The sequence below is a fragment of the Schistocerca gregaria genome, chromosome 1 (assembly GCF_023897955.1).
Source record: "Schistocerca gregaria isolate iqSchGreg1 chromosome 1, iqSchGreg1.2, whole genome shotgun sequence".
Classification (NCBI taxonomy): Eukaryota; Metazoa; Arthropoda; class Insecta; order Orthoptera; family Acrididae; genus Schistocerca; species Schistocerca gregaria.
This window is the reverse complement of record NC_064920.1, coordinates 991,950,948-991,978,706: the sequence shown is the minus strand read 5'-3', so window position 1 is coordinate 991,978,706 and position 27,759 is coordinate 991,950,948. Positions and strand designations below refer to the sequence as shown.

The 27,759-nt window shown below is 42.4% G+C and overlaps 1 protein-coding gene and 1 long non-coding RNA gene across 3 annotated transcripts in view; one reads left to right on the top strand and one right to left on the bottom strand.

Annotated features, from left to right (window-relative positions):
* The window catches only part of LOC126278295 (uncharacterized), a 56,057-nt gene extending 45,436 nt beyond the window's left edge, over window positions 1-10,621 (bottom strand). Inside the window, exon 1 of the long non-coding RNA XR_007550683.1 lies at window positions 10,542-10,621. This is a non-coding gene — a long non-coding RNA (uncharacterized LOC126278295). The remainder of the gene's footprint in view (window positions 1-10,541) is intronic.
* LOC126278249 (arginine kinase) overlaps window positions 1-27,759 on the top strand; it is a 403,547-nt gene that overhangs the window by 34,788 nt on the left and 341,000 nt on the right. The window lies entirely within an intron of this gene.

Genomic DNA, 27,759 nt, shown 5'->3' with positions numbered 1-27,759 from the left:
ACCTGACAACTATGACTACATCGGAAAATTATATCTAGGTCAAATTTATATTTTACATATTGGTTCTCAATGTGCTATTTATAGTTAAGTTACAGTATGACTAAAACGTAAAGCTGAAATTCTTTAGCATGAATGTACTGAGTGATTGTATGGTTAAATAAATAAGTGCAGTAGTAGGAGTAATCCATCTAACTACAGACCTATATCATTGACGTCGGTTTGCAGTAGGGTTTTGGAGCATATACTGTATTCAAACATTATGAATCACCTCGAAGGAAACGATCTACTGATACGTAATCAGCATGGTTTCAGAAAACATCGCTCTTGTGCAACGCAGCTAGCTCTATATTCGCATGAAGTAATGGCCGCTATCGACAGGGGATCTCAAGTTGATTCCGTATTTCTGGATTTCCGGAAAGCTTTTGACACCGTTCCTCACAAGCGACTTCTAACCAAGCTGCGGGCCTATGGGGTATCGTCTCAGTTGTGCTACTGGATTCGTGATTTCCTGTCGGGAAGGTCGCAGTTCGTAGTAATAGACGGCAAATCATCGAGTAAAACTGAAGTGATATCAGGTGTTCCCCAGGGAAGCGTCCTGGGGCCTCTGCTGTTCCTGATCTATATAAATGACCTGGGTGACAATCTGAGCAGTTCTCTTAGGTTGTTCGCAGATGATGCTGTAATTTACCGTCTAGTAAGGTCATCCGAAGACCAGTATCAGTTGCAAAGCGATTTAGAAAAGATTGCTGTATGGTGTGGCAGGTGGCAGTTGAAGCTAAATAACGAAAAGTGAGAGGTGATCCACATGAGTTCCAAAAGAAATCCGGTGAAATTCGATTACTCGATAAATAGTACAATTCTCAAGGCTTTCAATTCAACTAAGTACCTGGGTGTTAAAATTACGAACAACTTCAGTTGGAAATACCACATAGATAATATTGTGGGGAGGGCGAGCCAAAGGTTGCGTTTCATTGGTAGGACACTTAGAAGATGCAACAAGTCCACTAAAGAGACAGCTTACACTACACTCGTTCGTCCTCTGTTAGAATATTGCTGCGCGGTGTGGGATCCTTACCAGGTGGGATTGACGGAGGACATCGAAAGGGTGCAAAAAATGGCAGCTCGTTTTGTATTATCACGTAATAGGGCAGAGAGTGTGGCAGATATGATACGCGAATTGGGATGGAAGTCATTACAGCAAATACGTTTTTCGTCGCGGCGAGATCTTTTTACGAAATTTCAGTCACCAACTTTCTCTTCCGAATGATAAAATATTTTGTTGAGCCCAACCTACATAGGTAGGAATGATCATCAAAATAAAATACGAGAAATCAGAGCTCGAACAGAAAGGTTTGTGTGTTTATTTTTCCCGCGCGCTGTTCGGGAGTGGAACGGTAGAGAGATAGTATGATTGTGGTTCGATGAACCCTCTGCCAAGCAATAAAATGTGAATTGCAGAGTAGTCATGTAGATGTAGACTGTTTACTTAGGCTATATTGAACATAGTACATTTTAAATAGAAGAATTAAAATTACGTGTTTTACTCACAGTGGAAGTAACATTTGCAAAAAATAAAGGCAGAAACAGACTTAACGTGATGTACAACTACTATTTGGAATCGACAGGCTCACAATTGATTGTGCTTTTTCATGACTCTGCTTTGCTATTGTATGAGCAAATTATGGAAATTCCTTAGAAACATTTTGTTGGGTAACTCTGTTTGGTGATTTAGGATGCCATTTGCGGATGCACATTTCTGAGAATAAATTTCAGTTTCTTCAAGCAAGTTCATTCTTTTTTCTTTGTTGGTCAGGTGGAGTATTTGTAAGTTGTGAGCTATATCTGTCACTTGATGTTCACCTTCTGCTACATATAGTGAATATGTGGAGTCGCTGAATTTATTAAACGAGTAGGACCCATGTGTTACCGCACACTTCTATTTAAGTTTGTTCCTGTTTGGTCAATGAATATCTTAGAACATGAATTTTTATATTTCTCATCGACTGTATGGCGTGCTGTTGTTTCTGATGCTGTGAATGGCTTTGTCTTTTTATTTTGTTATCTGTGTGAAAACTGATTCTGACATTTGTTCTTCGGAAATGTTTTCCAACGTTAACTGATAGTTTTGCTAAGAATGACATGCTCACATATTTTTTCTGCTAGGTGCTATGTTGTGTTATTTAGTGTTGGTTTGTCTTTATGGATGGTTATGTGGTATTTATTTTACTGGATAACTGACCAAACTGATGGACTAAACACCATTAAATAAATTGCTTATAATAATGGGGACAGTCCAAATGGTTCAAATGCCTCTGAGCACTATGGAACTTAACTTCTGAGGTCATCAGTCCCGTGGAACTTAGAGCTACTTAAACCTAAATAAGGACATCACACACATCCATGCCCGAGGCAAGATTCGAACTTGCGACCGTAGCGGTCGCGCGGGCCAGACTGTAGCGCCTAGAACCGCTCGGCCACCCCGGCCGGCGGGCAGTCCAAATTTAACAGATTCCACACTAGGAAAATTTGAAGAGGTCACCCGAAATCAACCAGGGACCTCCGCGTTTGTAGCCAGCAGCGCTAATTGGTAGATCACGGAACTGGCCCTCGTACCACTCCAGCCGCAGATCGTACCGCCCGCACACGATCTCGCCAAGTGGCTTAGTAGCAGGTCGACACTCGACGTTCCCACGACGGTTGCATCCCAGCAGCAGCGGGGCGGAGGTGTTCAGAGGCGGCAGAGTCGCCTGAATGAAGCCTGCGGGCAGCGGCGCGGAAGAGCAGCATAGGCGGGAAGTGGTTGTCCGTTCCGCGGGCCCGGCGTGGCGCACAGTGTAAAACGCCCGCCCACTCGTTCAATGCCGCCGGGCGTCGGCCGCGTTCCCGGAAATTCGCACAAAGGCACCGGAAACTCTGCAATTTGCTGACACGGCTGGTAAATGGTTTCACGGGGGAAATCTTATTACTGGGCGCATTTTTTACTGCTGAATGTACCAAAAATCCCATCCTTACTTCCAGATTGGGAGAAAACTAATAGCTGACATCGTATCGACTGAATTTTCCTTTCAGTTATGAAACCAGATTATAAGGGACAGTCAAACAAAAACCGAACACCCGCCACTCATGGACCGTGGAATATTTCCATTCAAAAGTGCCACCACACGCGTTAAGACTAATTCAACAAGGCATGAGTAGTGAAAATAAGCGACGGCTAGAACCAACTATGAATGCCTGTGTGCGTTACACCTGCAACATTCGCCGATATGATCATGTTAGTGCTTCATACTCCCAGCTAGGGTGACTGCGGCCGGACAAATTGCGTGACTACCACACTCTATGTCTACTTCACCGAGTCCTCGTCGCGCAAGCACCCCAGTACCTTGCTTCAGAGATTAAACACCTGGCATGCCATCATAATCGAAAAACGAGGTCATTTTTATTTGGTATCCTAACTGTGCCCACTCACAAAACAAAAATTTTTGCAAACTTTTTCTCAGTTACCGCTGTCCGCCTCTGGAACAAACTGCCCTTTACCTTGCGCAAAATTCAATCCCCTGCTGTTTTTAAGAAGAAGTTGAAGCATTTCCTACTATCATCCTCATAACGTTTTCCACAAAATTAATGTACAAGGCCAATCCTCTCCTCTGTCGAATAGCAAAGCTAGTGTCTCCTATCTTGCTCCTTTCTCTTCATCTATCTCTATTAACCATGCAATATTCTTTTCCTTTGTATTTCCTTAATTATGTTACATCATGTCTCTATTCTTCTCTTCCCTTCACCATCAGTCTCCCCCATACTCCCTGCTGCTAGCACTCCTATCTAAAATCTGTCTCTTTCATAATGTCTAATTATAACAGTACTTATCATATACGAATATAAACTCTATATGTATGTATTTTTCCAAGTGTGGCCGGCCGCGGTGGTCTCGCGGTTCTAGGCGCGCAGTCAGGAGCCGTGCGATTGCTGCGGTCGCAGGTTCGAATCCTGCCTCGGGCATGGATGTGTGGGATGTCCTTAGGTTAGTTAGGTTTAATTAGTTCTAAGTTCCAGGGGACTGATGACCACAGCAGTTGAGTCCCATAGTGCTCAGAACCATTTGAACCATTTCCAAGTGTGCCTTTGTAATTGTTTATTTCAGTTTTTGTACTAGATGTAGTTTAACATGCCTACCAAAACATAAGAATGTAAAATAAGTAGAATGCCTGGTTAGATGTAAGAGAGGGCCTGATGGCCCTAATCTTGCCAGGTTAAATAAATCAATAAATAAATAAATTTATCTCACTAGGAGACGAGACTATCAATTCCTGTTTCGTAGAACGCGGTCGGCCGATGACGGATCCACAACCGCATCCACTCTTGCACTTCCTCCTCCGACTGAAACCGATGTCCACACACGTCTTTCTTCAGGTCGGCAAACATGTGAAAATGACACACTGAAAGATCCGGGCTGTACGGAGGATGTTTCAATGTTTCCGATCCAAATCTCTGTAGCCTTCGTCCGAGTGGCATTGTGGGCCAGTCGCTCGACTGCAGGGGAAGCAGAAACTGATCCTCTCGTCTCCCATTGGGGTAAATGTCTTGAAACCTCCCCTTAAAAAAATTAATGAATTACTGTGCTGATATACCTCTTACGTTATTTGATTTTCAAACAGCTGAGCAGAACTGAACGTACTCAGACACTTCTCTCTTTACTTATTCTGATCAACACTAAACTGACACACAATATTTTTAGCGCAACGCAATCTGACTTTCAATAATCCCTACAAAAGAATGGCCCTGACTAACAATAACCTATATATACCTTTCATGAATCACTTACCTCACAAAAATCATCGTTACTCGAACTACTGCAATACAGCGAGCGCCAACATTGCCAGCTAAATAAAATATTCTAACTACTGAAGGCACTAACTACTGATAGGCATAGTTAGCAAATGAAAGATTTTGATAGAGAACAAACAATGTATTTACCTTAATACTGTTCAAAAGTCATTATATATATATATATATATATATATATATATATATATATATATATATATCAGTTCATGACATCCAGTCTTAACAAATTCCGTCTTTCTAACGGACACACGTCCAGATCGTTCGCTCTCAAAACTCTCTTCCCACATACACCACTGCTGGCGGCTCACCTCCAACTGCGCAACGCTAAGCGCTGTTCACATCCAACTGCCCAACACTACAATAGCGAATATTCCAACAATGCCAGCCATCCTCGGTGGCTGAGTAGTTCTAGGCGCTTCAGTCCGGAACCGCGCTGCTGCTACGGTCGCAGGTTCGAATCCTGCCTCGGGCATGGATGTGTTTAATGTCCTTGGGTTAGTTAGGTTTAAGTATCTCTAAGTTCTAGGGGACTGATGACCTCAGATGTTAAGTCCCATAGTGCTCAGAGCCATTTGAACCATTTTGAACAATGCTAACCAGCCACAGACTGCAAACAGCACAGCCAGTGATTTTCATACAGAGCGCTACGTGACGTTACCAACATAAAAACCTAAACAGTCTTAACGCGTGTGGTGATAACTTTTGAATGAAACCATTCCATGGCTCAATGAGGCGGCTGTTATGTTTTCAGTAGACTGTCCCTCATATTTTATATGTTCACCGGCCAAAATATTAGACACTCCCTTAAAAGAGCAAGCTGCTCGCTTTGGTGCGCTGTATATGATATACGGGGTGTTCAAAAAGTCTCTCCGCAGTGCCGTATGATTGTTAGCCGCGCGTGCCGTATGATTGTTCGCCTGCATCGGTTACTTCCCTTCAAGTGGCCTCTCCCAACATTCCACTATTATGTTTATCTCAGCCAGCGTCAGTAGTATGGTTACGTGTTGACGTGAACGTTGAAGTTTAGTTCCTTCTTCGTTTGTTTCGTTTTTGCCACTGTCAAAATGTTAACCGTTGAAGGACGTGTGTTTTTAGTCTAACAAGTGTTCACAGCTGGCGGTAAATACATAGTTTCAGTTCGTAAAACATTTAATTCAGTTTTTCAGGAGATAGCAATTCCACATCGCGATACTGTGAGAGATTTGATGAACAGATTTCGAAGCACGGGTTCAGTGACAGATGCACCGATAAGTGGTCGTCCTAGCGTTTTGTCTGTGGATAAATTACTCGATATTTCCGTTAAAATGTCCATGAGTCCGAACAATTCAGTAAGAAAACTCGCCCAGGAAATCGATGTTAGTGTCGGAACGACCCACACAGCTGTAAGGAAAAAATTAGAACTTTTCCCACACAAAGTGACAGTCGTGCAAGAACTGAAAAAAAATACTAATCATTACAAGAGACTGCATTATTGTCAAGGGTTCAAAAATTTCGTTCAACAAAATGGAAAGGATATTCTTAATGAAACATTTTTCACTAATGAGGCGTGGTTTAATTCATCCGGGTACATGAACTCGCAAAATTCTCATATGTGGAGTACTGAAAATCCATTGTTTTTTCATGAGGAATCACTTCATTCTGTGAAAATAAGAGTTTGGATTGCAATTTCTAGACGTCGGATTGTGGGTCCCATATTTTTCAGCGAAACAATAAACGCACAACCATACAGCAGTGATATTCTGTACCCATTCATAGGAAAACTCGTGTTAAGTGAAATACTGAACGGTTATTTTCAACAAGATGGTGCAACCGCTCATACAGCTCGCGTTTCAGTATCACTGCTTGCTGAAGTTTTTGGTGATCGCATAATTTCACAGGTCGTAGAAGTTCGAAGTATTTCTCAAAGGTGCCTACAGCCTTCCTCTGTGATGGTATGGTGCAAAAGCGTACCGCCCTGCGACGTCAACCTCGGGCTCGGGGGCTCTTCATATAGCAGTTGTCGACAAGCTGGAAAGTAAAAATTGTGCACGTGCGTGTAGGACTCACGCACTGACGCTTCCGTACAAATTTAATCATGTATATAGATATTTCATCCACTTCGGGAATCGAGGATACTGGCAATTTTTGCTTGTTATCGACACTGGTACTGACGAGATATAGGTCCCAGGGATTCCAAGACTTTCGAGAATGTCTTAATTTCAAGTTGAAGTCGGATAGCAAATGACAAAAGAAATATGTTTTCGTGTGATATAATTACAAATTAACAATTTCGGATTTTCCCTTTACTTGTACTGTGAAACCCTGCTAATTGTCACATTTCATGATTCTGTGTCAACGGGAAGCACCCTATAGGTTTTGATGAGTGAGTTTTCGAGTAGGAGAATATCTTACGTAAGTAGCCGCATCTTTTGATTGAATTCACTTAGAAGCTTAATATTTTTAAGCCGTAAAGCGACCGTCGATCTTAGTATGTGACATAAATTTGAACTTGATACGACAAATCGCTCCAGAGAAAAAGGATTCGTAACACACAGACAGACAGACAGACACACAAATAATGAAAAGCCAAAAAAATATTTTTTTCATGTCACATAATTACAAATTAGGAAATGGCAGATTTTTTTCCGTAAGGAGTCCTTTTTTTACAGATCGAGGCGCGGAACCCTAAAAAGGCAGAGCTCAGAAGTTCATGTGAGGAATAAGATGGGTTAATGATATCACTTTGGCACCAAATTTCATCTCAAATCTGCCCAATGCTACCGTGGACGCGTCACGCGATGGAAAGGTCATCATACATCCCCTTACCCACATTTCACCCCTTCTTTTGAGGCCTCTACAACACAGGTCAGAACAGCGACGCCCAGCGTTGAAATCACTCGGTTTTCTTATGGCTGGCCGAGAAACCATTTCACGCAAACCACCGCTCAGAATCGATACGATAAGGCCTTAGGGTGTGGCATAAATGGTGTCAGTGAAACCACCCATTTCCTTGGGGCTTTGATTTCCACACTTTCCGAGGTTGAAAACGACAGTTCACGGTATGATGAGAAACAGGCAACCTCCGTCACTGCTGATGCCTCCAGACGGTTCAACCCTTCTCTAAGGACACTGCAGGCCAGAAAACCCACTGAATCTTATCGTAGCCCTTTGGTATGTAGTGCGACTGCAGTTTTTGCTCGCTGTAGAGGGTGGAACCACTATGGGTCTGTTCAAAATCATTCAACGAAATTAGAACGTGATCTCAAGGAGAAAAGTGTGCTCATGCTTTTTCAGCCCTCCTGTTTCGCACCTTCCTGTGGTGTGAGCACGGATGGGTGTGACACTGATACACACATAAGTAAAATGGCAAAGGCTACGCCAAGACGCTCCAGTTTGGCAACACCCTTGGTGCGACCCACCCTCCTTTTCTGATTACCTGTTCAGAGACAAACCACAACATAGCCCTAGGCGCTGGAAGCAGGTGACCCCTTGATACCCTTCCATTTCTAGTAAGCGCAAGAGCAGAAATGTAGCCTACCTGCAGGAGTCGACGACTCTCATCAGATTTAACTCTGTACAGGTACATTTTTAAAGTTCTCAACAAAGGCAGATTGGTGACACCGAGGTTGTTGCCGAACAGGGGGTCTAAGAGGGAGCCTTTGCATATTTATTTACGCACGTATAGATGTCACAACCCTCCTTGAGCTCGCCACAAGAGGGCATCAAACAGAAGGGCTGAAAAAGTATGAGCACCTTTTGTTGCTAGAGATCTCTTTCAAATTTCGTCGAATGGCTTTGGGTCCCTAGTCATTCCTCCCTATGCACCAGAGCAAAAACTGCAGTTACACTGCACTGAAAAGGGATTCGATGATATTCAGTGGGGTTGCTGGCCTAGTATGTACTTAGAGAAGGGCTGAACCTTCCAAGCGGTTTCAGTAGTGTCAGAGATTATCAAGTACATCGTTCTGTTGCTCATCACACTGCCACCTGTCGTTTTCGACCTAGAAATATGTGGGAATCAACGTCCCAAGGAAAGGGGTGTTTTCTTGATCCCATTTCTGCCGTTCCCTAAGGCCTTATCGTGTCAGTCCTGAGCGGTGGTGTGTCTAAAATTCCTCGGCCACCCATAAGAAAACCACTTGATTTTGACATTGTGCATCCTGGTTCTGACCTCCATCACGTCCGCGTTGGCGTTGGGCAGAATTGTGGTGAAATTAGATGCGAATGTGACTACATTTACCAACCTTACATTTCATATGAACTTCTGAGCAGTGGACTTTCTATCGGATATATTGAGAACTTGCTGTTTGAAGCCTCGCGGAGCCTGAGGGTAAAGTCAAAGAAGCCACGCGTTTGCATCATAACCGAGGAAGGGTGTAGACAGCTGTGAGCCAAATTTCAAACTTATACTTACAATTTGTACAGAAACCAGATGGCAGTTATAAGAGTCGAGGGACATGAAAGGGAAGCAGTGGTTGGGAAGGGAGTGAGGCAGGGTTGTAGCCTATCCCCGATGTTATTCAATCTCTATATTGAACTAGCAGTGAAGGGAACAAAAGAAAAATTTGGAATAAGTATTAAAATCCATGGAAAAGAAATAAAAACTTTGAGGTTTGCCGATGCATTGTAATTCTGTCAGAGACAGCAAAGGACTTGGAAGATCAGTTGAATAGAATGGACAGTGTCTTGAAAGGAGGATATAAGATGAACATCAACAAAAGCAAAACGAGGATAATGGAATGTAGTCGAATTAAATAGGGCGATGCTGCCGGAATTGGATTAGGAAATGAGACACGTAAAGTAGTAAAGGAGTTTTGCTATTTGGGGAGCAAAATAACTGATGATGGTCGAAGTAGAGAAGATATAAAATGTAGACTGGCAATGGCAAGGAAAGCGTTTCTGAAGAAGAGAAGTTTGTTAACATTGAGTATAGATTTAACTGTCAGGAAGTATTTGTATGAAGTGTAGCCATGTATGGAAGTGAAACATGTACGATAACTAGTTTGGACAAGAAGAGAATAAAAGCTTTCGAAATGTGGTGCTACAGAAGAATGCTGAAGATTAGATGGGTAGATTATATAAATAATGAGGAAGTATTGAATAAGATTGGAGAGAAGAGAAGTTTGTGGCACAACTTGACTAGAAGAAGGGATCGGTTGGTAGGACATGTTCTGAGGCATCAAGGGATCACCAATTTAGTATTGGAGGGTAGCGTGGAGGGTAAAAATCGTAGAGGGAGACCAAGAGATGAATACACTAAGCAGATTCAGAAGGATGTAGGTTGCAGTAGGTACTGGAAGATGAAGAGGCTTGCACAGGATAGAGTAGCATGGAGAGCTGCATCAAACCAGTCTCAGGACTGAAGACCACAACAACAACAACAACAACAACTTCGCAATGTGAGACAATTACGGCGTTTCGAAAAAGTGATCCTTTAATTGTGTTGCGATGTGTATTTGAAGCAATCAGCAGCCTTGAGCCAGTCATCCGTTAATGGCCTCAGCTGGATATGACATGACTGAAGAAAGCTGTGGACTTTTTTCCTCTCCGAACCGAAACGATTATCAAGGCTAGAGGCGTCCTGTCGGTGACTATTTTTATTTTATTTTTTATATTTTGTGGCGTGATTATCATTCTGGGGAGAGCTGGTACAACTTAAAAGAATCGATTAAGAACTCGATTCCTAAATTTCAGTATCGGCTCGCATTTGGTTTTCTTACCTTTCCACTGTTGTGTGTGGAGCCGGTATTGTGCACTGGCGGAGACGCCCCGCAGCCCCTCCAAGGCCGCGCCAGCTGCGGCCGCTATTTGTGCGCCGGTATTCGCGGGCACGCAGAACGCTGCCAGCCGCTGTGACGACGTGGGGGCGTCGCCTTACCTCGGTGACGCAGGCTGGCTTACACAACGGGCCGGCGTAACCCACTGTTATACCACACTGCAGGTTGCGAGGAGGGCGGGAACAAAGAGTTTAGCGTCCCGTCGACATGCAGGCCATAACAGGCGGAACAGTAGCGCCGTTGGGAAAAAAGGAACGAAGTTTAGAATGGCTTTACACACAGCTGGCGTGAACTATGTTTAACAAACAGAATGCAAAAAGCTGTGCTGAATAATTCCAACAAGTTTCGTAAAGGTAAAAAAATTGAGTGACTGGGGAGAAATCACAAAGTGTGTCCCACAAGGTTCAATTCTGGGTTCACTCCATTCTTTACGTATGTGAATGACCTTCCACATAACATACAACAAGCTGAATTGGTACTTTCTGCAGACAGTACTAGTGTTATAATAAATCTCATTAGAAAGAAAGAAGTAAGAGAGGTTGCAATGATATTTTCGCTAGAATTATTAAGTGGTTCTCAGGAAATGGACTCGCCCTAAATCTTGAAAAAACACATTACATTCAATTCTATACAACATATAGAGTCATACCATTAATTGAGCAGGGCTCAATAATGAGGGTAGAATGCTTCAAATTTTGAGTGCATGTATTGATGAAATCTTGAATGGAAGAAGCACATTACTGAGCTTCTCAAACAATTAAGTTCAGTTACTTTTGCTCTTCATATAATTGCTATTCTTGGAAAGAAACGAATTAATCTCCTTATTTATTTTGCATTTTTCCACTTAATAATGTCTTACGGAAAATTTTCTGGTGTAACTCATCACTTAGAAAGAAAGCAATAAGAAAGCAAGGAATAAGAAAATATGCGATGTACACCCACGAAAATCATGTAGGTGCCTCTTCAGCGAACTGGGCAATTTAACTGCGCCGTCACAATACATTTATCCGCTAATGAAATTCATCAGAAATGATCCATCACAGTTTGGGAAGAACAGTGAGGTCAATACATACAACACTAGAGGGAAAAGAGAGCTTTATTACCCATTATTAACGCTATCGACGACTCAGAAAGGCCGGCCAAAGTGGCCGTGCAGTTCTAGGCGCTGCACTCTGGAACCGAGCGACCACTACGGTCGCAGGTTCGAATCCTACCTCGGGCATGGATGTGTGTGATGACCTTAGGTTAGTTAGATTTAATTAGTTCTAAGTTCTAGGCGACTGATGACCTCAGAAGTTAAGTCGCATAGTGCTCAGAGCAATTTGAACAATTTTTCACTCAGAAAGGAGTTCAATGTGCAACAACAAAAATCTTCGTTCATTTGCCCAGTAACGTAAATGACAAGTAGCAAACTAAATTTTAAATCCGACATAAAATCAATTTTTTATAACTCCTTCTATCCCAAGCACGGATTACTATTTAAAAACTGATAGGCTGGGAAAAATCTTGTTTTGAATGAGGTTGTTGCGCGAGTAGGACAAAAAAAAATAATGTGTTTATCATTAATGTTAAGACAATGTCTTAATGTTAACAATAATCTTGTTATACGTATTCTGTAAACTGACTCGTGCCACATCATTTTGATAAAAGAATCGATCAAATTACCTACGGAAAATGTAAGTAACGAATTATCGTGTTGTTGAGATCGAGATCGGTAGAGACGGAGTGAACAAGCTCCTAATAGGGAAGAATGGTGAAAGGTGGTTTTGAACTTCAAAAATATCTCCAGCAGTAACACTGGATCAGGTCTACATATACATCTACACACACAGCAAACACTCAACAAACCACTGCAAATTGCGTGGCGGAGTGTACTTTGCGTGGTAGCACACGGTAAGAGTTTCTTCCCGTTGCAGATGCGAATGGAGCGTGGGAAGATCGACTGCTGAAATTACTTTTAGCGTGCTGTAATTAGTCTAAGACTGTCATTACGGTCCCTACAGGAGCAACAGGAAGCGAGCTAAAGAATGTCTCGAGATTCCTATTTTAATACTGGTTCTCGAATCTTCATAATTAAGCTTTTGTGGGAGATGTTTGCACCTACCTTAAAGTGTCTCTAGCGGGTCAAATAAACCTGTGATCGCTCATGTCGCCCTTCTTGTATGCCTCCAATGCCCCCTGTTAGTCTGTTTGTTTAGTTAGTTACACGTTCCATAGATGATCTGAACGATTCTTTCATCGAAACGACGTGGAAACTGTTTATGTACAGGATATGTACACATGATTAGTGTTAACATTAATGAAAATATTATTATTTTATTCTTACTCGTGCGGCGACACTTAAAAACATGTCCTTTTTCCGGATGCCAGTTTTTAAATAGAAATTCATCCGCGGAGTAGAAGGAGGTGTTTTGCTTTGCCACCTGTCAGACTTCTTTCCGAGCCCCTACAGCTTTAAAAATGGGTAATAACAATCATTTTCTCTCTAGTGTTGTAGGTATGTACGTCATTGCTCTTCTCAAATTACGATGGATCATTTGTGATGAATTTCTTTAGCGAGTACTGTGCTGCAACGGCGCAGTTAAAATGTCTACCCCGTGAAGAGAGATCCACATGACGTCCGTGGGTGAATACCATGTATATTGTTCTTACTGCTCGCTTTTGTGCAATCATTGCTTTCTTTCCAAATGATGACTTAACCCACAAAATTATTCCATACAACATTAATGAGTGCAAATATGCTAAATATGTTAGGAGTCTGATAGTTTTGTTTCCAAGATTAGCAATTATACAAAGAGTAAAAGTAGACTTAACTATTTGAGAATTTTAGTAATATGCTTCTTCCAATACGAAGTTTCATCAATATGTACACTCAAAAATTTGGAGCATTGTTCCCTATTTACTCACTCCTGCTCACGTGCTACATCAGTCTTTGGTACTACTACTTGTTGTTCAGAATATATGTTTTTTTTTTCAAAATTTAGTGAGACTCCACTTTCTGAGAATCACTTAAGAAATATTTGGAAAATATCATTAACTAACTCTTCTGTTGTTTTCTCTGGAATGGGATTTATGTAACACCAGTGTCGTCCGCAAAAAGCACCAACTCTGCTTGTTGAATGTTAAATGAAGGTCATTCACAAAAATAAGGAATAGGAGTGGACTCCAAATTAAACGCTGTGCTGTGGTCCCACATATTTGAAAAATGTATAAGATACGGTGCACAAATGCAATAAGGTACAGCAGAAAATACATTGATCTATTGCAAAATTATTAACATTCAATGCAAGTTGGAGTCTAAATGACATTACCGAGCCAGAAAGAATATTTTAATCGTCAAGAATGGGATTTTTTTTACTTGTTATCTAAGAAGAATTTTATTTCTAAGAAATAAGATATTTAACTTTGAAAAATGTACGGGCTTTTAGTTTGCAAGAAAGAAGAAATTTATTTTATTTGTAGTTTGCTTTCAGAATGTTTAAAAGATGAAGAACTTTGATTTCCAGAGAGAAATACACATAGACAAGAAGTACATGTAAAAGAGCAAGCGCCTGTCAGTGCTGATAAAGAAAAAGGTAGCTCAGTGGTTATATGTCAGACTATGGAAACAGGGGCCGAATATTCGATCCTCACTGAATCCTTCGATTTTTAACTATCAGTTAACAATTCTTTTGGCACTCACAATGGTTATTAATGTGCAGAGTTGTACTCTGATTCGGAGTCCACGTTATACTGTAGATGCCACTATAACTAAGCTAAATTTTGAGATCCGTGACGCGTAAGTGTCAAACTCTGTTTCTACGCCGATGTTCATAATTAAAATCCAGTTTCGACCGTCCTAATTCGTGTTGTTTAGTATAACATTATAGGGGTATTAGAAGCGTGCTCGTAACGGTTTCAAATCAGTGAAATAACGACTAACAGTATCATTTGTAAACTGTAACGGATGGAAAAAAATTGTGTGATTCGCTGACATTTTCATGCTTATGGCGTATTGCGCTGGGTAAACACGTGAAACTAGTTATGGAAATAAAAAGAGGTTTTAATAAATATACAGCCAAAGTGGAAAAATGGCGCCTTCACTTAATAGGGAGTGCCTACGTATGTATTATAAGGAATCACAATATTTGCATTTAGCAAGTTGTGATAACCCGCTAATGATTTGAACTCAGATGAAAGAAATGGGACAGAAATCACTTAAAACTAGTGGGCGTTTCAATATAAATATTGGGGTTTTAAGGCTTTGTAGCTTTTATTACATTCAACTTACAATTACAAGTAGTACATCAAATGAAAGAGCAACTCAAACTGTTTTTCTTACAATTGTTTATTACAAGCACATACCAAGTTGACAGGCGAGCTTTCCCCAAACTTTGATCGTTCTGTCTAGACAACTGCAACAACTGTTTGTTAAGTCGGGTAGATTAGCACTTAGAGGAGTCACATACGCATGCGCTCTATGAACACACACAGGTAAAACTGCTTTGGATCAGATCGGGTAAACGAAGAGGCCATACGAAACAATCTCTGTCATCTGGCCTGTTGCAGCCTATACAGCAGTTGGGTAGAACGTCGTTTAACCAATAACACACTGAGTTACGCCAGTGAGGCGGCGCACAATCTTGCTACCAAATAATGTTCTGTGGTTCAGCTTCTTCCAATTGAGGAATGAGCCATAGTTCTAGCGCATCAAGCTAAGAAACACCAGTTACAGTTGCTTCGCAGAAAAAGGAAAGCCTAAAATTCAATTTAGGGGAGTGTCGCTACAACTGTACCTTCTTGTAGGAATTTGCTGACCCCCAGATTCGCACATTATGTGTGTTCACATTTCCACTTGGGTGAAATATCGATCCATCACTAAGTGTGCATGATCCAATGCGTCGGCACAACACAGAAAATCTTCATCGTCATGCAGTAATGTGTTGTTTGCAAAGTTGGCCTGTAAACAGAAGTCTCTAGATTTTAGAGCTTGAAACAACTGCAAGAGATTAGGATGTAGTTGTAAGCGTCTCCTTAGAAGTACTCACATAGATGGCACTGGAATTGCCAATGCACGACTAACCTTCTAAACTGATTTCATGTGGCTACGTGTTCAAGACGTTTTTCAATCACCGTTGGTCGTCCCGTACTCATCCCTTTGCTAATAGAGCCAGTGTATTAGAATGATGATACCGCCTACGGCTGTTATTATCGCTTGGAGAACTGCAGTGGAACTTAATACGGAACGCGCGCTGCACTGTAACGACAGGTTCAGTCCCTGCAAACTGTAAGACGTACAAAGCTTTCTGTTCACTAGTCGCCATCTTTGCTACTAGCGCTTTGTAACGGATGAGATTGGAAACAGTACATGCGCATGCGCATAGGTATACGAACAAAACTGTTCGAGTTAGTCTTTCATTTGATGTGTTATGTATAATTATAAGCTGAATGTAGTAAATGCCACAAAGACGTAAAAGTTCGCTATTTATTTTGAACACCCCGTGCAGTGAGCTTCAGTTCCTACACCTCGCTCTAAATAGAAAAAGAACTTCAGGGTTTACGGACTCGTCAGTGAGGCCTATACCGACTCATAATAGTTCAGGATAGGGAAATAAACCGTTCATGCCCTTGATGAAGAAAGTGTCAGCAATCAACTAAGAGGATCTATTGAAAACCTTAATAAGAGTGGGCGGTGGTAGATTCCAAACCTGCTTATCTCTAATACGAAGTGTTATTCTATTACCGATGGCTGAAGCTAAGGAACAATTAATTTGGATTCGAAGAAAGACCAGGGAGTGATCTCTCGCTCGTGGAAAGTTATCAGTGAGCTCGCGGCTACAGGCTGAAAGCTCACTGACGTCAGAAGTAGCGGAGAAATTAACTATCTGGCTGCTGTGGCCCAGCAGGCCTGAAGCCATGTTGTGGCAGCGGGCGAAGAGACCCGCAGCACCTCTTGCAAGGAGGCCCGCGGGGCTATGTTTAGGATCAAAGGCACCCGCTGCCAGAGCTGCTGATGCTTCGCGTCCTAATGGAAGCTCATCACTGGCCCTGCAACCAGTGCCCCTATGGTTTCTCGCAGGCAAGATCAGTTTCATGTGGCTATCGTTTTCACTTAAATCCCTCACTGTTCTGCTAGATTAATTGTATAGTGTGAATAGCACCACAGGATGTAACAGAAATGGATCCACGCCTACACTGCGGTACATGCTAATACAGTGTCGGACCTCCTTCTGCCGGGAACAGTGTATCAACTGGACGTGGCATGGACTCAAAAAGTCGCTGTAAGTTCCCTGACGAAATATTGAGCCATGCTGCCTCTATAGATGTCCATAATTGCTTAAGTGTTGTCGTGCAGCTTTTTGTCAACAAACTTAACTCTCGTTTATGTCCGACAAATGTTTGATGGAATTCAAGTCGGGTGATCTCGGTGGCCAATCATTCGCTCGAACTGCCCAAAATGTTCTTCAAACCAATCACGAACAGTTGCGTCCTTGTATCATGACGTATTGTTAGCTATAAAAATTCCATTGTTGTTTGGGAACACGAAGTTCATCGGGGCAAATGGTCTCCAAGTAGCGGAACATAACCATTTGCAGTCAATGATCGATTCAGTTGGACCAGAGACCCCAGTTCATTTCATAAAACAAAGCCCACAACACTATGGACCCACCACCAGCTTGAACAGTGACTTGTCAACAACTTGGATCCACGGCTTCGTGTGGTCTGCATCATTCTCGAACCCTACCATCAGCTCTTACCAACTGAAATCGGGACTCATCTGACCAGACCACGGTTTTCCAATTGTTTAGGGTCCAGCCGATACGTTCACGAGCGCAGTAGAGGCGCTGCAGGCGATGTCGTGCTGTTGGCAAAGGCACTCACGGCGGTCGTCTGATGCCGTATCCCATTAACGCCACATTTCGCCGCACTATCCTAACGAATACGATCGTCGTACGTCCTATGGGGATTTATGCGGTTATTTCACATAATACTGCTGGTCTGTTAGCACTGAACTTTACGCAAACGTCACTGCTCTCGGTCGTTAAGTGGAGGTCGTCGGCCACTGCGCTGTCCGTGGTGCTAAGGTAAAGCCTACAATTTGGTACTTTCGGCTATTCGGCACACTGTGGATCTCGGAATATTAAATTCCATAACGACTTCCGAAATGGAATGTCCCATGAGTCTAGCTCCAAATACCACTCCGCATTCGAAGTCTGTTAATTCCCGTCGAGCGGCCTTAATCAAGTAGGAAACCTTTGCACATGAGGCATCTGAGTACAAGTGACAGCTCGGCCAATGCACTATTCTTTTAAACCTTGTATACAAGATACTACAGCCATCTGTATACAGCCACATCGATATCCCGTGATTTTTGTCACCTTAGTATACACTCTGCATATCACTTTGCAGTGCTTGGCAGATGTTTGTAGTCCCATACTGGTGTGCGCAGCTTTCCGAAAGTATTCGCCGTTTCACCACTTCTCGCATTTATTACGTCATATATATATATATATATAAAGAAAACTGGCGTTCTACGGATCGGAGCGTGGAATGTCAGATCCCTTAATCGGGCAGGTAGGTTAGAAAATTTAAAAAGGGAAATGGATAGGTTAAAGTTAGATATAGTGGGAATTAGTGAAGTTCGGTGGCAGGAGGAACAAGACTTCTGGTCAGGTGACTACAGGGTTATAAACACAAAATCAAATAGGGGTAATGCAGGAGTAGGTTTAATAATGAATAGGAAAATAGGAATGCGGGTAAGCTACTACAAACAGCATAGTGAACGCATTATTGTGGCCAAGATAGATACGAAGCCCACACCTACTACAGTAGTACAAGTTTATATGCCAACTAGCTCTGCAGATGATGAAGAAATTGAAGAAATGTACGATGAAATAAAAGAAATTATTCAGATAGTGAAGGGAGACGAAAATTTAATAGTAATGGGTGACTGGAATTCGAGTGTAGGAAAAGGGAGAGAAGGAAACATAGTAGGTGAATATGGATTGGGGCTAAGAAATGAAAGAGGAAGCCGCCTAGTAGAATTTTGCACAGAGCACAACTTAATCATAGCTAACACTTGGTTTAAGAATCATGAAAGAAGGTTGTATACGTGGAAGAACCCTGGAGATACTAAAAGGTATCAGATAGATTATATAATGGTAAGACAGAGATTTAGGAACCAGGTTTTAAGTTGTAAGACATTTCCAGGGGCAGATGTGGACTCTGACCACAATCTATTGATTATGACCTGTAGATTAAAACTGAAGAAACTGCAAAAATGTGGGAAATTAAGGAGATGGGACCTGGATAAACTGAAAGAACCAGAGGTTGTACAGGGTTTCAGGGAGAGGATAAGGGAACAATTGACAGGAATAGGGGAAAGAAATACAGTAGAAGAAGAATGGGTAGCTCTGAGGGATGAAGTAGTGAAGGCAGCAGAGGATAAAGTAGGTACAAAGACGAGGGCTGCTAGAAATCCTTGGGTAACAGACGAAATATTGAATTTAATTGATGAAAGGAGAAAATATAAAAATGCAGTAAATGAAGCAGGCAAAAAGGAATACAAACGTCTCAAAAATGAGATCGACAGGAAGTGCAAAATGGCCAAACAGGGATGGCTAGAGGACAAATGTAAGGATGTAGAAGCTTATCTCTCTAGGGGTAAGATAGATACTGCCTACAGGAAAATTAAAGAGACCTTTGGAGAGAAGAGAACCATGTGTATGAATATCAAGAGCTCAGATGGCAACCCAGTTCTAAGCAAAGAAGGGAAGGCAGAAAGGTGGAAGGAGTATATAGAAGGTTTATACAAGGGCGATGTACTTGAGGACAATATTATGGAAATGGAAGAGGATGTAGATGAAGACGAAATGGGAGATACGATACTGCGTGAAGAGTTTGACAGAGCACTGAAAGACCTGAGTCGAAACAAGGCCCCCGGAGTAGACAACATTCCATTAGAACTACTGACGGCCTTGGGAGAACCAGTCCTGACAAAACTCTACCAGCTGGTGAGCAAGATGTATGAGACAGGCGAAATATCCTCAGACTTCAAGAAGAATATAATAATTCCAATCCCAAAGAAAGCAGGTGCTGACAGATGTGAAAATTACCGAACTATCAGTTTAATAAGCCACGGCTGCAAAATACTAACGCGAATTCTTTACAGACGAATGGAAAAACTGGTAGATGCGGACCTCGGGGAGGATCAGTTTGGATTCCGTCGAAATGTTGGAACCCGTGAGGCAATACTGACCTTACGACTTATCTTAGAAGCAAGATTAAGAAAAGGCAAACCTACGTTTCTAGCATTTGTAGACTTAGAGAAAGCTTTTGACAATGTTGACTGGAATACTCTTTTTCAAATTCTAAAGGTGGCAGGGGTAAAATACAGGGAGCGAAAGGCTATTTATAATTTGTACAGAAACCAGATGGCAGTAATAAGAGTCGAGGGGCATGAAAGGGAAGCAGTGGTTGGGAAAGGAGTGAGACAGGGTTGTAGCCTCTCCCCGATGTTATTCAATCTGTATATTGAGCAAGCAGTAAAGGAAACAAAAGAAAAATTTGGAGTAGGTATTAAAATTCATGGAGACGAAGTAAAAACTTTGAGGTTCGCCGATGACATTGTAATTCTGTCAGAGACGGCAAAGGACTTGGAAGAGCAGTTGAACGGAATGGACAGTGTCTTGAAAGGAGGATATAAGATGAACATTAACAAAAGCAAAACGAGGATAATGGAATGTAGTCAAATTAAATCGGGTGATGCTGAGGGAATTAGATTAGGAAATGAGACACTTAAAGTAGTAAAGGAGTTTTGCTATTTAGGAAGTAAAATAACTGATGATGGTCGAAGTAGAGAGGATATAAAATGTAGACTGGCAATGGCAAGGAAAGCGTTTCTGAAGAAGAGAAATTTGTTAACATCGAATATAGATTTATGTATCAGGAAGTCGTTTCTGAAAGTATTTGTTTGGAGTGTAGCCATGTATGGAAGTGAAACATGGACGATAACTAGTTTGGACAAGAAAAGAATAGAAGCTTTCGAAATGTGGTGCTACAGAAGAATACTGAAGATAAGGTGGATAGATCACGTAACTAATGAGGAGGTATTGAATAGGATTGGGGAGAAGAGAAGTTTGTGGCACAAGTTGACTAGAAGAAGGGATCGGTTGGTAGGACATGTTTTGAGGCATCAAGGGATCACAAATTTAGCATTGGAGGGCAGCGTGGAGGGTAAAAATCGTAGAGGGAGACCGAGAGATCAGTACACTAAGCAGATTCAGAAGGATGTAGGTTGCAGTAGGTACTGGGAGATGAAGCAGCTTGCACAGGATAGAGTAGCATGGAGAGCTGCATCAAACCAGTCTCAGGACTGAAGACAACAACAACAACAACATATATATATATATTGTGTCAGAGGCTGCATTGCATTCACAGACATACAGAAGGGCTTGTACGAAGCAGCAGATTTTTTCATACGCTTTCTGAACGTTATCTTAAGTGTTGTTGTTGTTGTTGTCTTCAGTCCTGAGACTGGTTTGATGCAGCTCTCCATGCTACTCTATCCTGTGCAAGCTGCTTCATCTCCCAGTACCTACTGCAACCTACATCCTTCTGAATCTGCTTAGTGTACTCATCTCTCGGTCTCCCTCTACGATTTTTACCCTCCACGCTGCCCTCCAATGCTAAATTTGTGATCCCTTGATGCCTCAAAACATGTCCTACCAACCGATCCCTTCTTCTAGTCAAGTTGTGCCACAAACTTCTCTTCTCCCCAATCCTATTCAATACCTCCTCATTAGTTACGTGATCTATCCACCTTATCTTAAGTATTCTTCTGTAGCACCACATTTCGAAAGCTTCTATTCTCTTCTTGTCCAAACTAGTTATCGTCCATGTTTCACTTCCATACATGGCTACACTCCAAACAAATACTTTCAGAAACGACTTCCTGATACATCAATCTATATTCGATGTTAACAAATTTCTCTTCTTCAGAAACGCTTTCCTTGCCATTGCCAGTCTACATTTTATATCCTCTCTACTTCGACCATCATCAGTTATTTTACTTCCTAAATAGCAAAACTCCTTTACTACTTTAAGTGTCTCATTTCCTAATCTAATTCCCTCAGCATCACCCGATTTAATTTGACTACATTCCATTATCCTCGTTTTGCTTTTGTTGATGTTCATCTTATATCCTCCTTTCAAGACACTGTCCATTCCGTTCAACTGCTCTTCCAAGTCCTTTGCCGTCTCTGACAGAATTACAATGTCATCGGCGAACCTCAAAGTTTTTACTTCGTCTCCCTGAATTTTAATACCAACTCCAAATTTTTCTTTTGTTTCCTTTACTGCTTGCTCAATATACAGATTGAATAACATCGGGGAGAGGCTACAACCCTGTCTCACTCCTTTCCCAACCACTGCTTCCCTTTCATGCCCCTCGACTCTTATGACTGCCATCTGGTTTCTGTACAAATTATAAATAGCCTTTCGCTCCCTGTATTTTACCCCTGCCACCTTTAGAATTTGAAAAAGAGTATTCCAGTCAACATTGTCAAAAGCTTTCTCTAAGTCTACAAATGCTAGAAACGTAGGTTTGCCTTTTCTTAATCTTTCTTCTAAGATAAGTCGTAAGGTCAGTATTGCCTCACGTGTTCCAACATTTCGACGGAATTCAAAACTGATCCTCCCCGAAGTCTGCATCAACCAGTTTTTCCATTCGTCTGTAAAGAATTCGCGTTAGTATTTTGCAGCCGTGGCTTATTAAACTGATAGTTCGGTAATTTTCACATCTGTCAGCACCTACTTTCTTTGGGATTGGAATTATTATATTCTTCTTGAAGTCTGAGGGTACTTCGCCTGTCTCATACATCTTGCTCACCAGCTGGTAGAGTTTTCTCAGGACTGGTTGTCCCAAGGCCGTCAGTAGTTCTAATGGAATATTGTCTACTCCGGGGGCCTTGTTTCGACTAAGGTCTTTCAGTGCTCTGTCAAACTCTTCACGCAGTATCGTATCTCCCATTTCGTCTTCATCTACATCCTCTTCCATTTCCATAATATTGTCCTCAAGTACATCGCCCTTGTATAAACATTCTATATACTCCTTCCACCTTTCTGCCTTCCCTTCTTTGCTTAGAACTGGGTTGCCATCTGAGCTCTTGATATTCATACACTTGGTTCTCTTCTCTCCAAAGGTCTCTTTAATTTTCCTGTAGGCAGTATCTATCTTACCCCTAGTGAGATAAGCTTCTACATCGTTACATTTGTCCTCTAGCCATCCCTGTTTAGCCATTTTGCACTTCCTGTCGATCTCATTTTTGAGACGTTTGTATTCCTTTTTGCCTGCTTCATTTACTGCATTTTTATATTTTCTCCTTTTATCAATTAAACTCAATATTTCTTCTGTTACCCAAGGATTTCTAGCAGCCCTCGTCTTTGTACCTACTTTATCCTCTGCTGCCTTCACTACTACATCCCTCAGAGCTACCCATTCTTCTTCTACTGTATTTCTTTCCCCTATTCCTGTCAATTGTTCCCTTATGCTCTCCCTGAAACTCTGTACAACCTCTGGTTCTTTCAGTTTATCCAGGTCCCATCTCCTTAATTTCCCACATTTTTGCAGTTTCTTCAGTTTTAATCTACAGGTCATAACCAATAGATTGTGGTCAGAGTCCACATCTGCCCCTGGAAATGTCTTACAACTTAAAACCTGGTTCCTAAATCTCTGTCTTACCATTATATAATCTATCTGATACCTTTTAGTATCTCCAGGGTTCTTCCACGTATACAACCTTCTTTCATGATTCTTAAACCAAGTGTTAGCTATGATTAAGTTGTGCTCTGTGAAAAATTCTACTAGGCGGCTTCCTCTTTCATTTCTTAGCCCCAATCCATATTCACCTACTATGTTTCCTTCTCTCCCTTTTCCTACACTCGAATTCCAGTCACCCATGACTATTAAATTTTCGTCACCCTTCACTATCTGAATAATTTCTTTTATTTGATCATACATTTCTTCAATTTCTTCGTCATCTGCAAAGCTAGTTGGCATATAAACTTGTACTACTGTAGTAGTTGTGGGCTTCGTATCTATCTTGGCCACAATAATGCGTTCACTATGCTGTTTGTAGTAGCTTACCCGCATACCTATTTTCCTATTCATTATTAAACCTACTCCTGCATTACCCCTATTTGATTTTGTGTTTATAACCCTGTAGTCACCTGACCAGAAGTCTTGTTCCTCCTGCCACCGAACTTCACTAATTCCCACTATATCTAACTTTAACCTATCCATTTCCCTTTTTAAATTTTCTAACCTACCTGCCCGATTAAGGGATCTGACATTCCACGCTCCGATCCGTAGAACGCCAGTTTTCTTTCTCCTGATAACGACATCCTCCTGAGTAGTCCCCGCCCGGAGATCCGAATGGGGGACTATTTTACCTCCGGAATATTTTACCCAAGAGGATGCCATCATCATTTAATCATACAGTAAAGCTGCATGTCCTCGGGAAAAATTACGGCTGTAGTTTCCCCTTGCTTTCAGCCGTTCGCAGTACCAGCACAGCAAGGCCGTTTTGGTTAATGTTACAAGGCCAGATCAGTCAATCATCCAGACTGTTGCCCCTGCAACTACTGAAAAGGCTGCTGCCCCTCTTCAGGAACCACACGTTTGTCTGGCCTCTCAACAGATACCCCTCCGTTGTGGTTGCACCTACGGTACGGCCATCTGTATCGCTGAGGCACGCAAGCCTCCCCACCAACGGCAAGGTCCATGGTTCATGGGGGGGTTATCTTAAGTAGACTCTACGAATGCTGCATCGTCAGCGAGATACTTAAATCTTTTATTACAGGATTACGAAAATGTGTATCCAACGAGAAGTCGGCCCCAAAACTTGGCCTTAAGCACCCGAACACTTTTAGGGACAGCCTCAGAGTTTCAGCCTGCCAGCACCATTCTGCTGCCTCTCAATCTACACGGAGCTCTAATTTGTGTCTGCGGGGACTGACACCGTCCATGGAAGAATACAAACGAGAATGGTGTACCCACTATCTAAGGTAGAGAAACTGGTATGCTGAAGCGACACTCGGTCCCTGAGTTCTGTTCAGATGTTTAAAAAGGTGCAACTGCAGTATCCACAAAGAAAAAGCGATGTCTTGTGACGAAATGGTAACGGATAGATTATGGCATCACCATGAGGCCGATAACGACAGAGCACATTGAGCAGTTAAACTTTAAGCCCATAAACACAATTATTACGGTGCACCGTTAACGAATATACCTCCAAGTGAACTTGACACAATGCACCGAAGACCAGACAGAGAGCGCGGAGAGAGAGAGGCTGAGAGAAGTTCTTTGGGTGGGGCACGTATGCATCCTTAGGAACCAATGACAGGCCTAGGATTCAGTATGTGACCACATAAGGAGTGACGTCTCTCTCCCTCCGCTCAGCCTCTGATACTGGAGACGTTTGTATAATTAGAGCCAATGAATCGACGGCGCATATTCGGGATCACGTCATGTCAGTGACAGGCATGTTAACGAGAAAAAAATTCGGTTCAACGCAAAAACTCCGAATGAAACTCGGGCAACAGGACGCTCTGGGGCAGAGTAAGGGAGAAGGACACTCCGTGTAGAGAACGGTTGAGCAGGACGTTCTGATTGAGATGTGTAGAGGTAGCAAGAGCCAGTCAGGGCTAAAACAGGATTATTAGGAGCCGTACAAGGCTAAGCAGAAGTAGCTGCGTTAATATCAGTATAGCTGATGGGATCATAGGAGAGAAGCTGAGGAACTCTGCGTGTTCTATCGTGGGTGCAGTTAAAACAATTAAGGTGGGGAAAAAAACACCAAGAATTAGTTGTGCAACATAAAAGAAGTTGGTAGGCGTGTTTCTAAATCTTAAAGATGGTGTCTATTCAGATTTCTTGTCAGTCTCGAAAGTCGCGTCACTATGAGGTTGTACATAAAGTTTGCTTTAAATACACGCTGCAACAGTCGTTAGCGTTAGTTATCTTTGAGATTGGACGTGGCGTGTTGATGGTAGTCGAGAATGCTTTTAAGGCGACAAAGACGGCATTATCAACACCTCACTGAGTTTTAATGAAGTCATGTATTAGGTCTACGAGGAGCTGGATGTTCTGCGATACTGCAGAAAGAGTTGGCAGGAATGTGGCCACTGTATATGATTGTGTGTGTCTGAATTACTAAGGGATCAAACTGCTGAGGTCATGGAACCCGGGACTTTGACACTATCTAAACTATCTTAAACTAACTTACGCTAATGACAACACACACACCAATGCCCGACGGAGGACTCGAACCACCGGCGGGAAGGGCCGCTGGATTCGTGAATGGCGCCTCTAACCGCGCGGCTTGTATATGATTGCTGGCACCGGTTGTCACTAGATTGTACGGTTGCAAGAAGACAGTACTCCGGGCGGCCACGCGGCACTCCTGAGAGGGAAGACTATCGTGTTCGGCGTATGGCCCTGGCGCATTATGTTGCATCTGCAGCAGCAATCATAGCAGCAGTTGGCATCATAGTGAATAACGAACTGTTAGAAATCGGTTAGTACAACGACAGCTCCGAGCCAAACGCGCTGTAGCATGCATTCCTCTGACCCCAAACCACCACCATTTGCGACTTCAGTGGTGTCAAGCGAGAACTCATTGGAAGATGAAAGGTGGTTCTGCCTCGGTGCCAGTAATGACCGTATGTTGGTTAGAAGAAGGCCAGCCGAGGGCCCGGAACCAAACTGTCTGCCTGCTAGACGACATACACCTGGAGTTATAGTCGGGGGTGAAATATCGTATGACAGAAGCAGCACTCTCGTGGTCATCCTACGCACCCTGCCTGCAAAACTGTAGGTCAATATGGTGTTTCTACCTATTGTTCTGCCATTCACGACAGCATTCCAGGGGATGGTTTTCAACTGGATAACGCTCGCCCACATATGGCTGTTGCAACCCGACATGTTCTACGGAGCGTCGACACGTTGCCTTTGTCTATTCGATCACTAGATCTGTCTCCTATCGAGCACATACCGGACATAATCGGACGACAGCTCCAGCGTCATCCTCAGTAAGTGTTAACCGCCCCTGTACTGACTGACCAGGTGCATCAGGCAACTCCATCCCACATGCAAGTTTGCATGGCTACATGTTCCATTCTGGTGGTTATACGGGCTGCTAACGTACCAGCGTTTTTTGCAATGGCTGATCTCGCACTTTCATTAGCCTGTGATCTTGGAATATGTTACCTAGGCAAATGTATTCCCGAAATTTCATTATTCTACATTAATTGTTTTTGGTGTTGCGGCTCTTTTCCGTCAATGTAGTAACAGCGTCATTCCATAGCAGGCGGAACAGTGCAAGCCAGACATCGTCTCTGTACTAAGCCCTTGTGTTTTCGTGGGTACGGCTCCTACAATACGAGTAGAGCAAGAGTAACGCTGTCTCTGAATAAACTTGGAAAGTACAAAACACTTCTATTTGACATTATTTGCAAGTAGCCTTCCAAACCTTCCATTTTGTAACAAGGGATTTAACAGTATAGCAATGTTAAACTACCTGTCACGTAGGCCAGCCGGTTACTTTCCTTCTCACTGCAGAGTGGAAGTTAAATTCTGACTACAAATTGTTTAAACGTATGGACCATTTATGCTAGAAATCTGTAAGACCAGGTGACAAAACAGCACTGATGAGCTTTTTTTATTTTAGGGTAACACTGAACTCATAATTGAGCAAACGAAGAGATGCATAGGAGATAAATGGGGAGAACTGAAGTACGCTGCAAAATTTCACAGTCATTGACTGAGGAACAATGTTATCAGGTTGAAGTGAGAGGACGCGTTCTCGAGAAACGAAACACCATTTCTGCGTATTTCGCAGTATATTTCTTTGGTTATTGGGTGCAACGTTGTCTTAAGGTAGTTGTAACATGCATCAGAGCTCCTGTCAAACAATCTGACGAAAGAATACCTATCTCGTCGAAGAAGAATACTAACACCACATTCCTTTCGAGCTGTGTGTTTCCGTTGCTTTGATGTTTAATAGCGCTAAGCGACCCTAACTCTCACTGCTCGGGTGTGAGCAAATCTCCATCTGTATCCCCTGAACACAGCTTAAACAATGTCCTTCGCTATCCTTGCTTGCCGGTTTTTGGACATTAC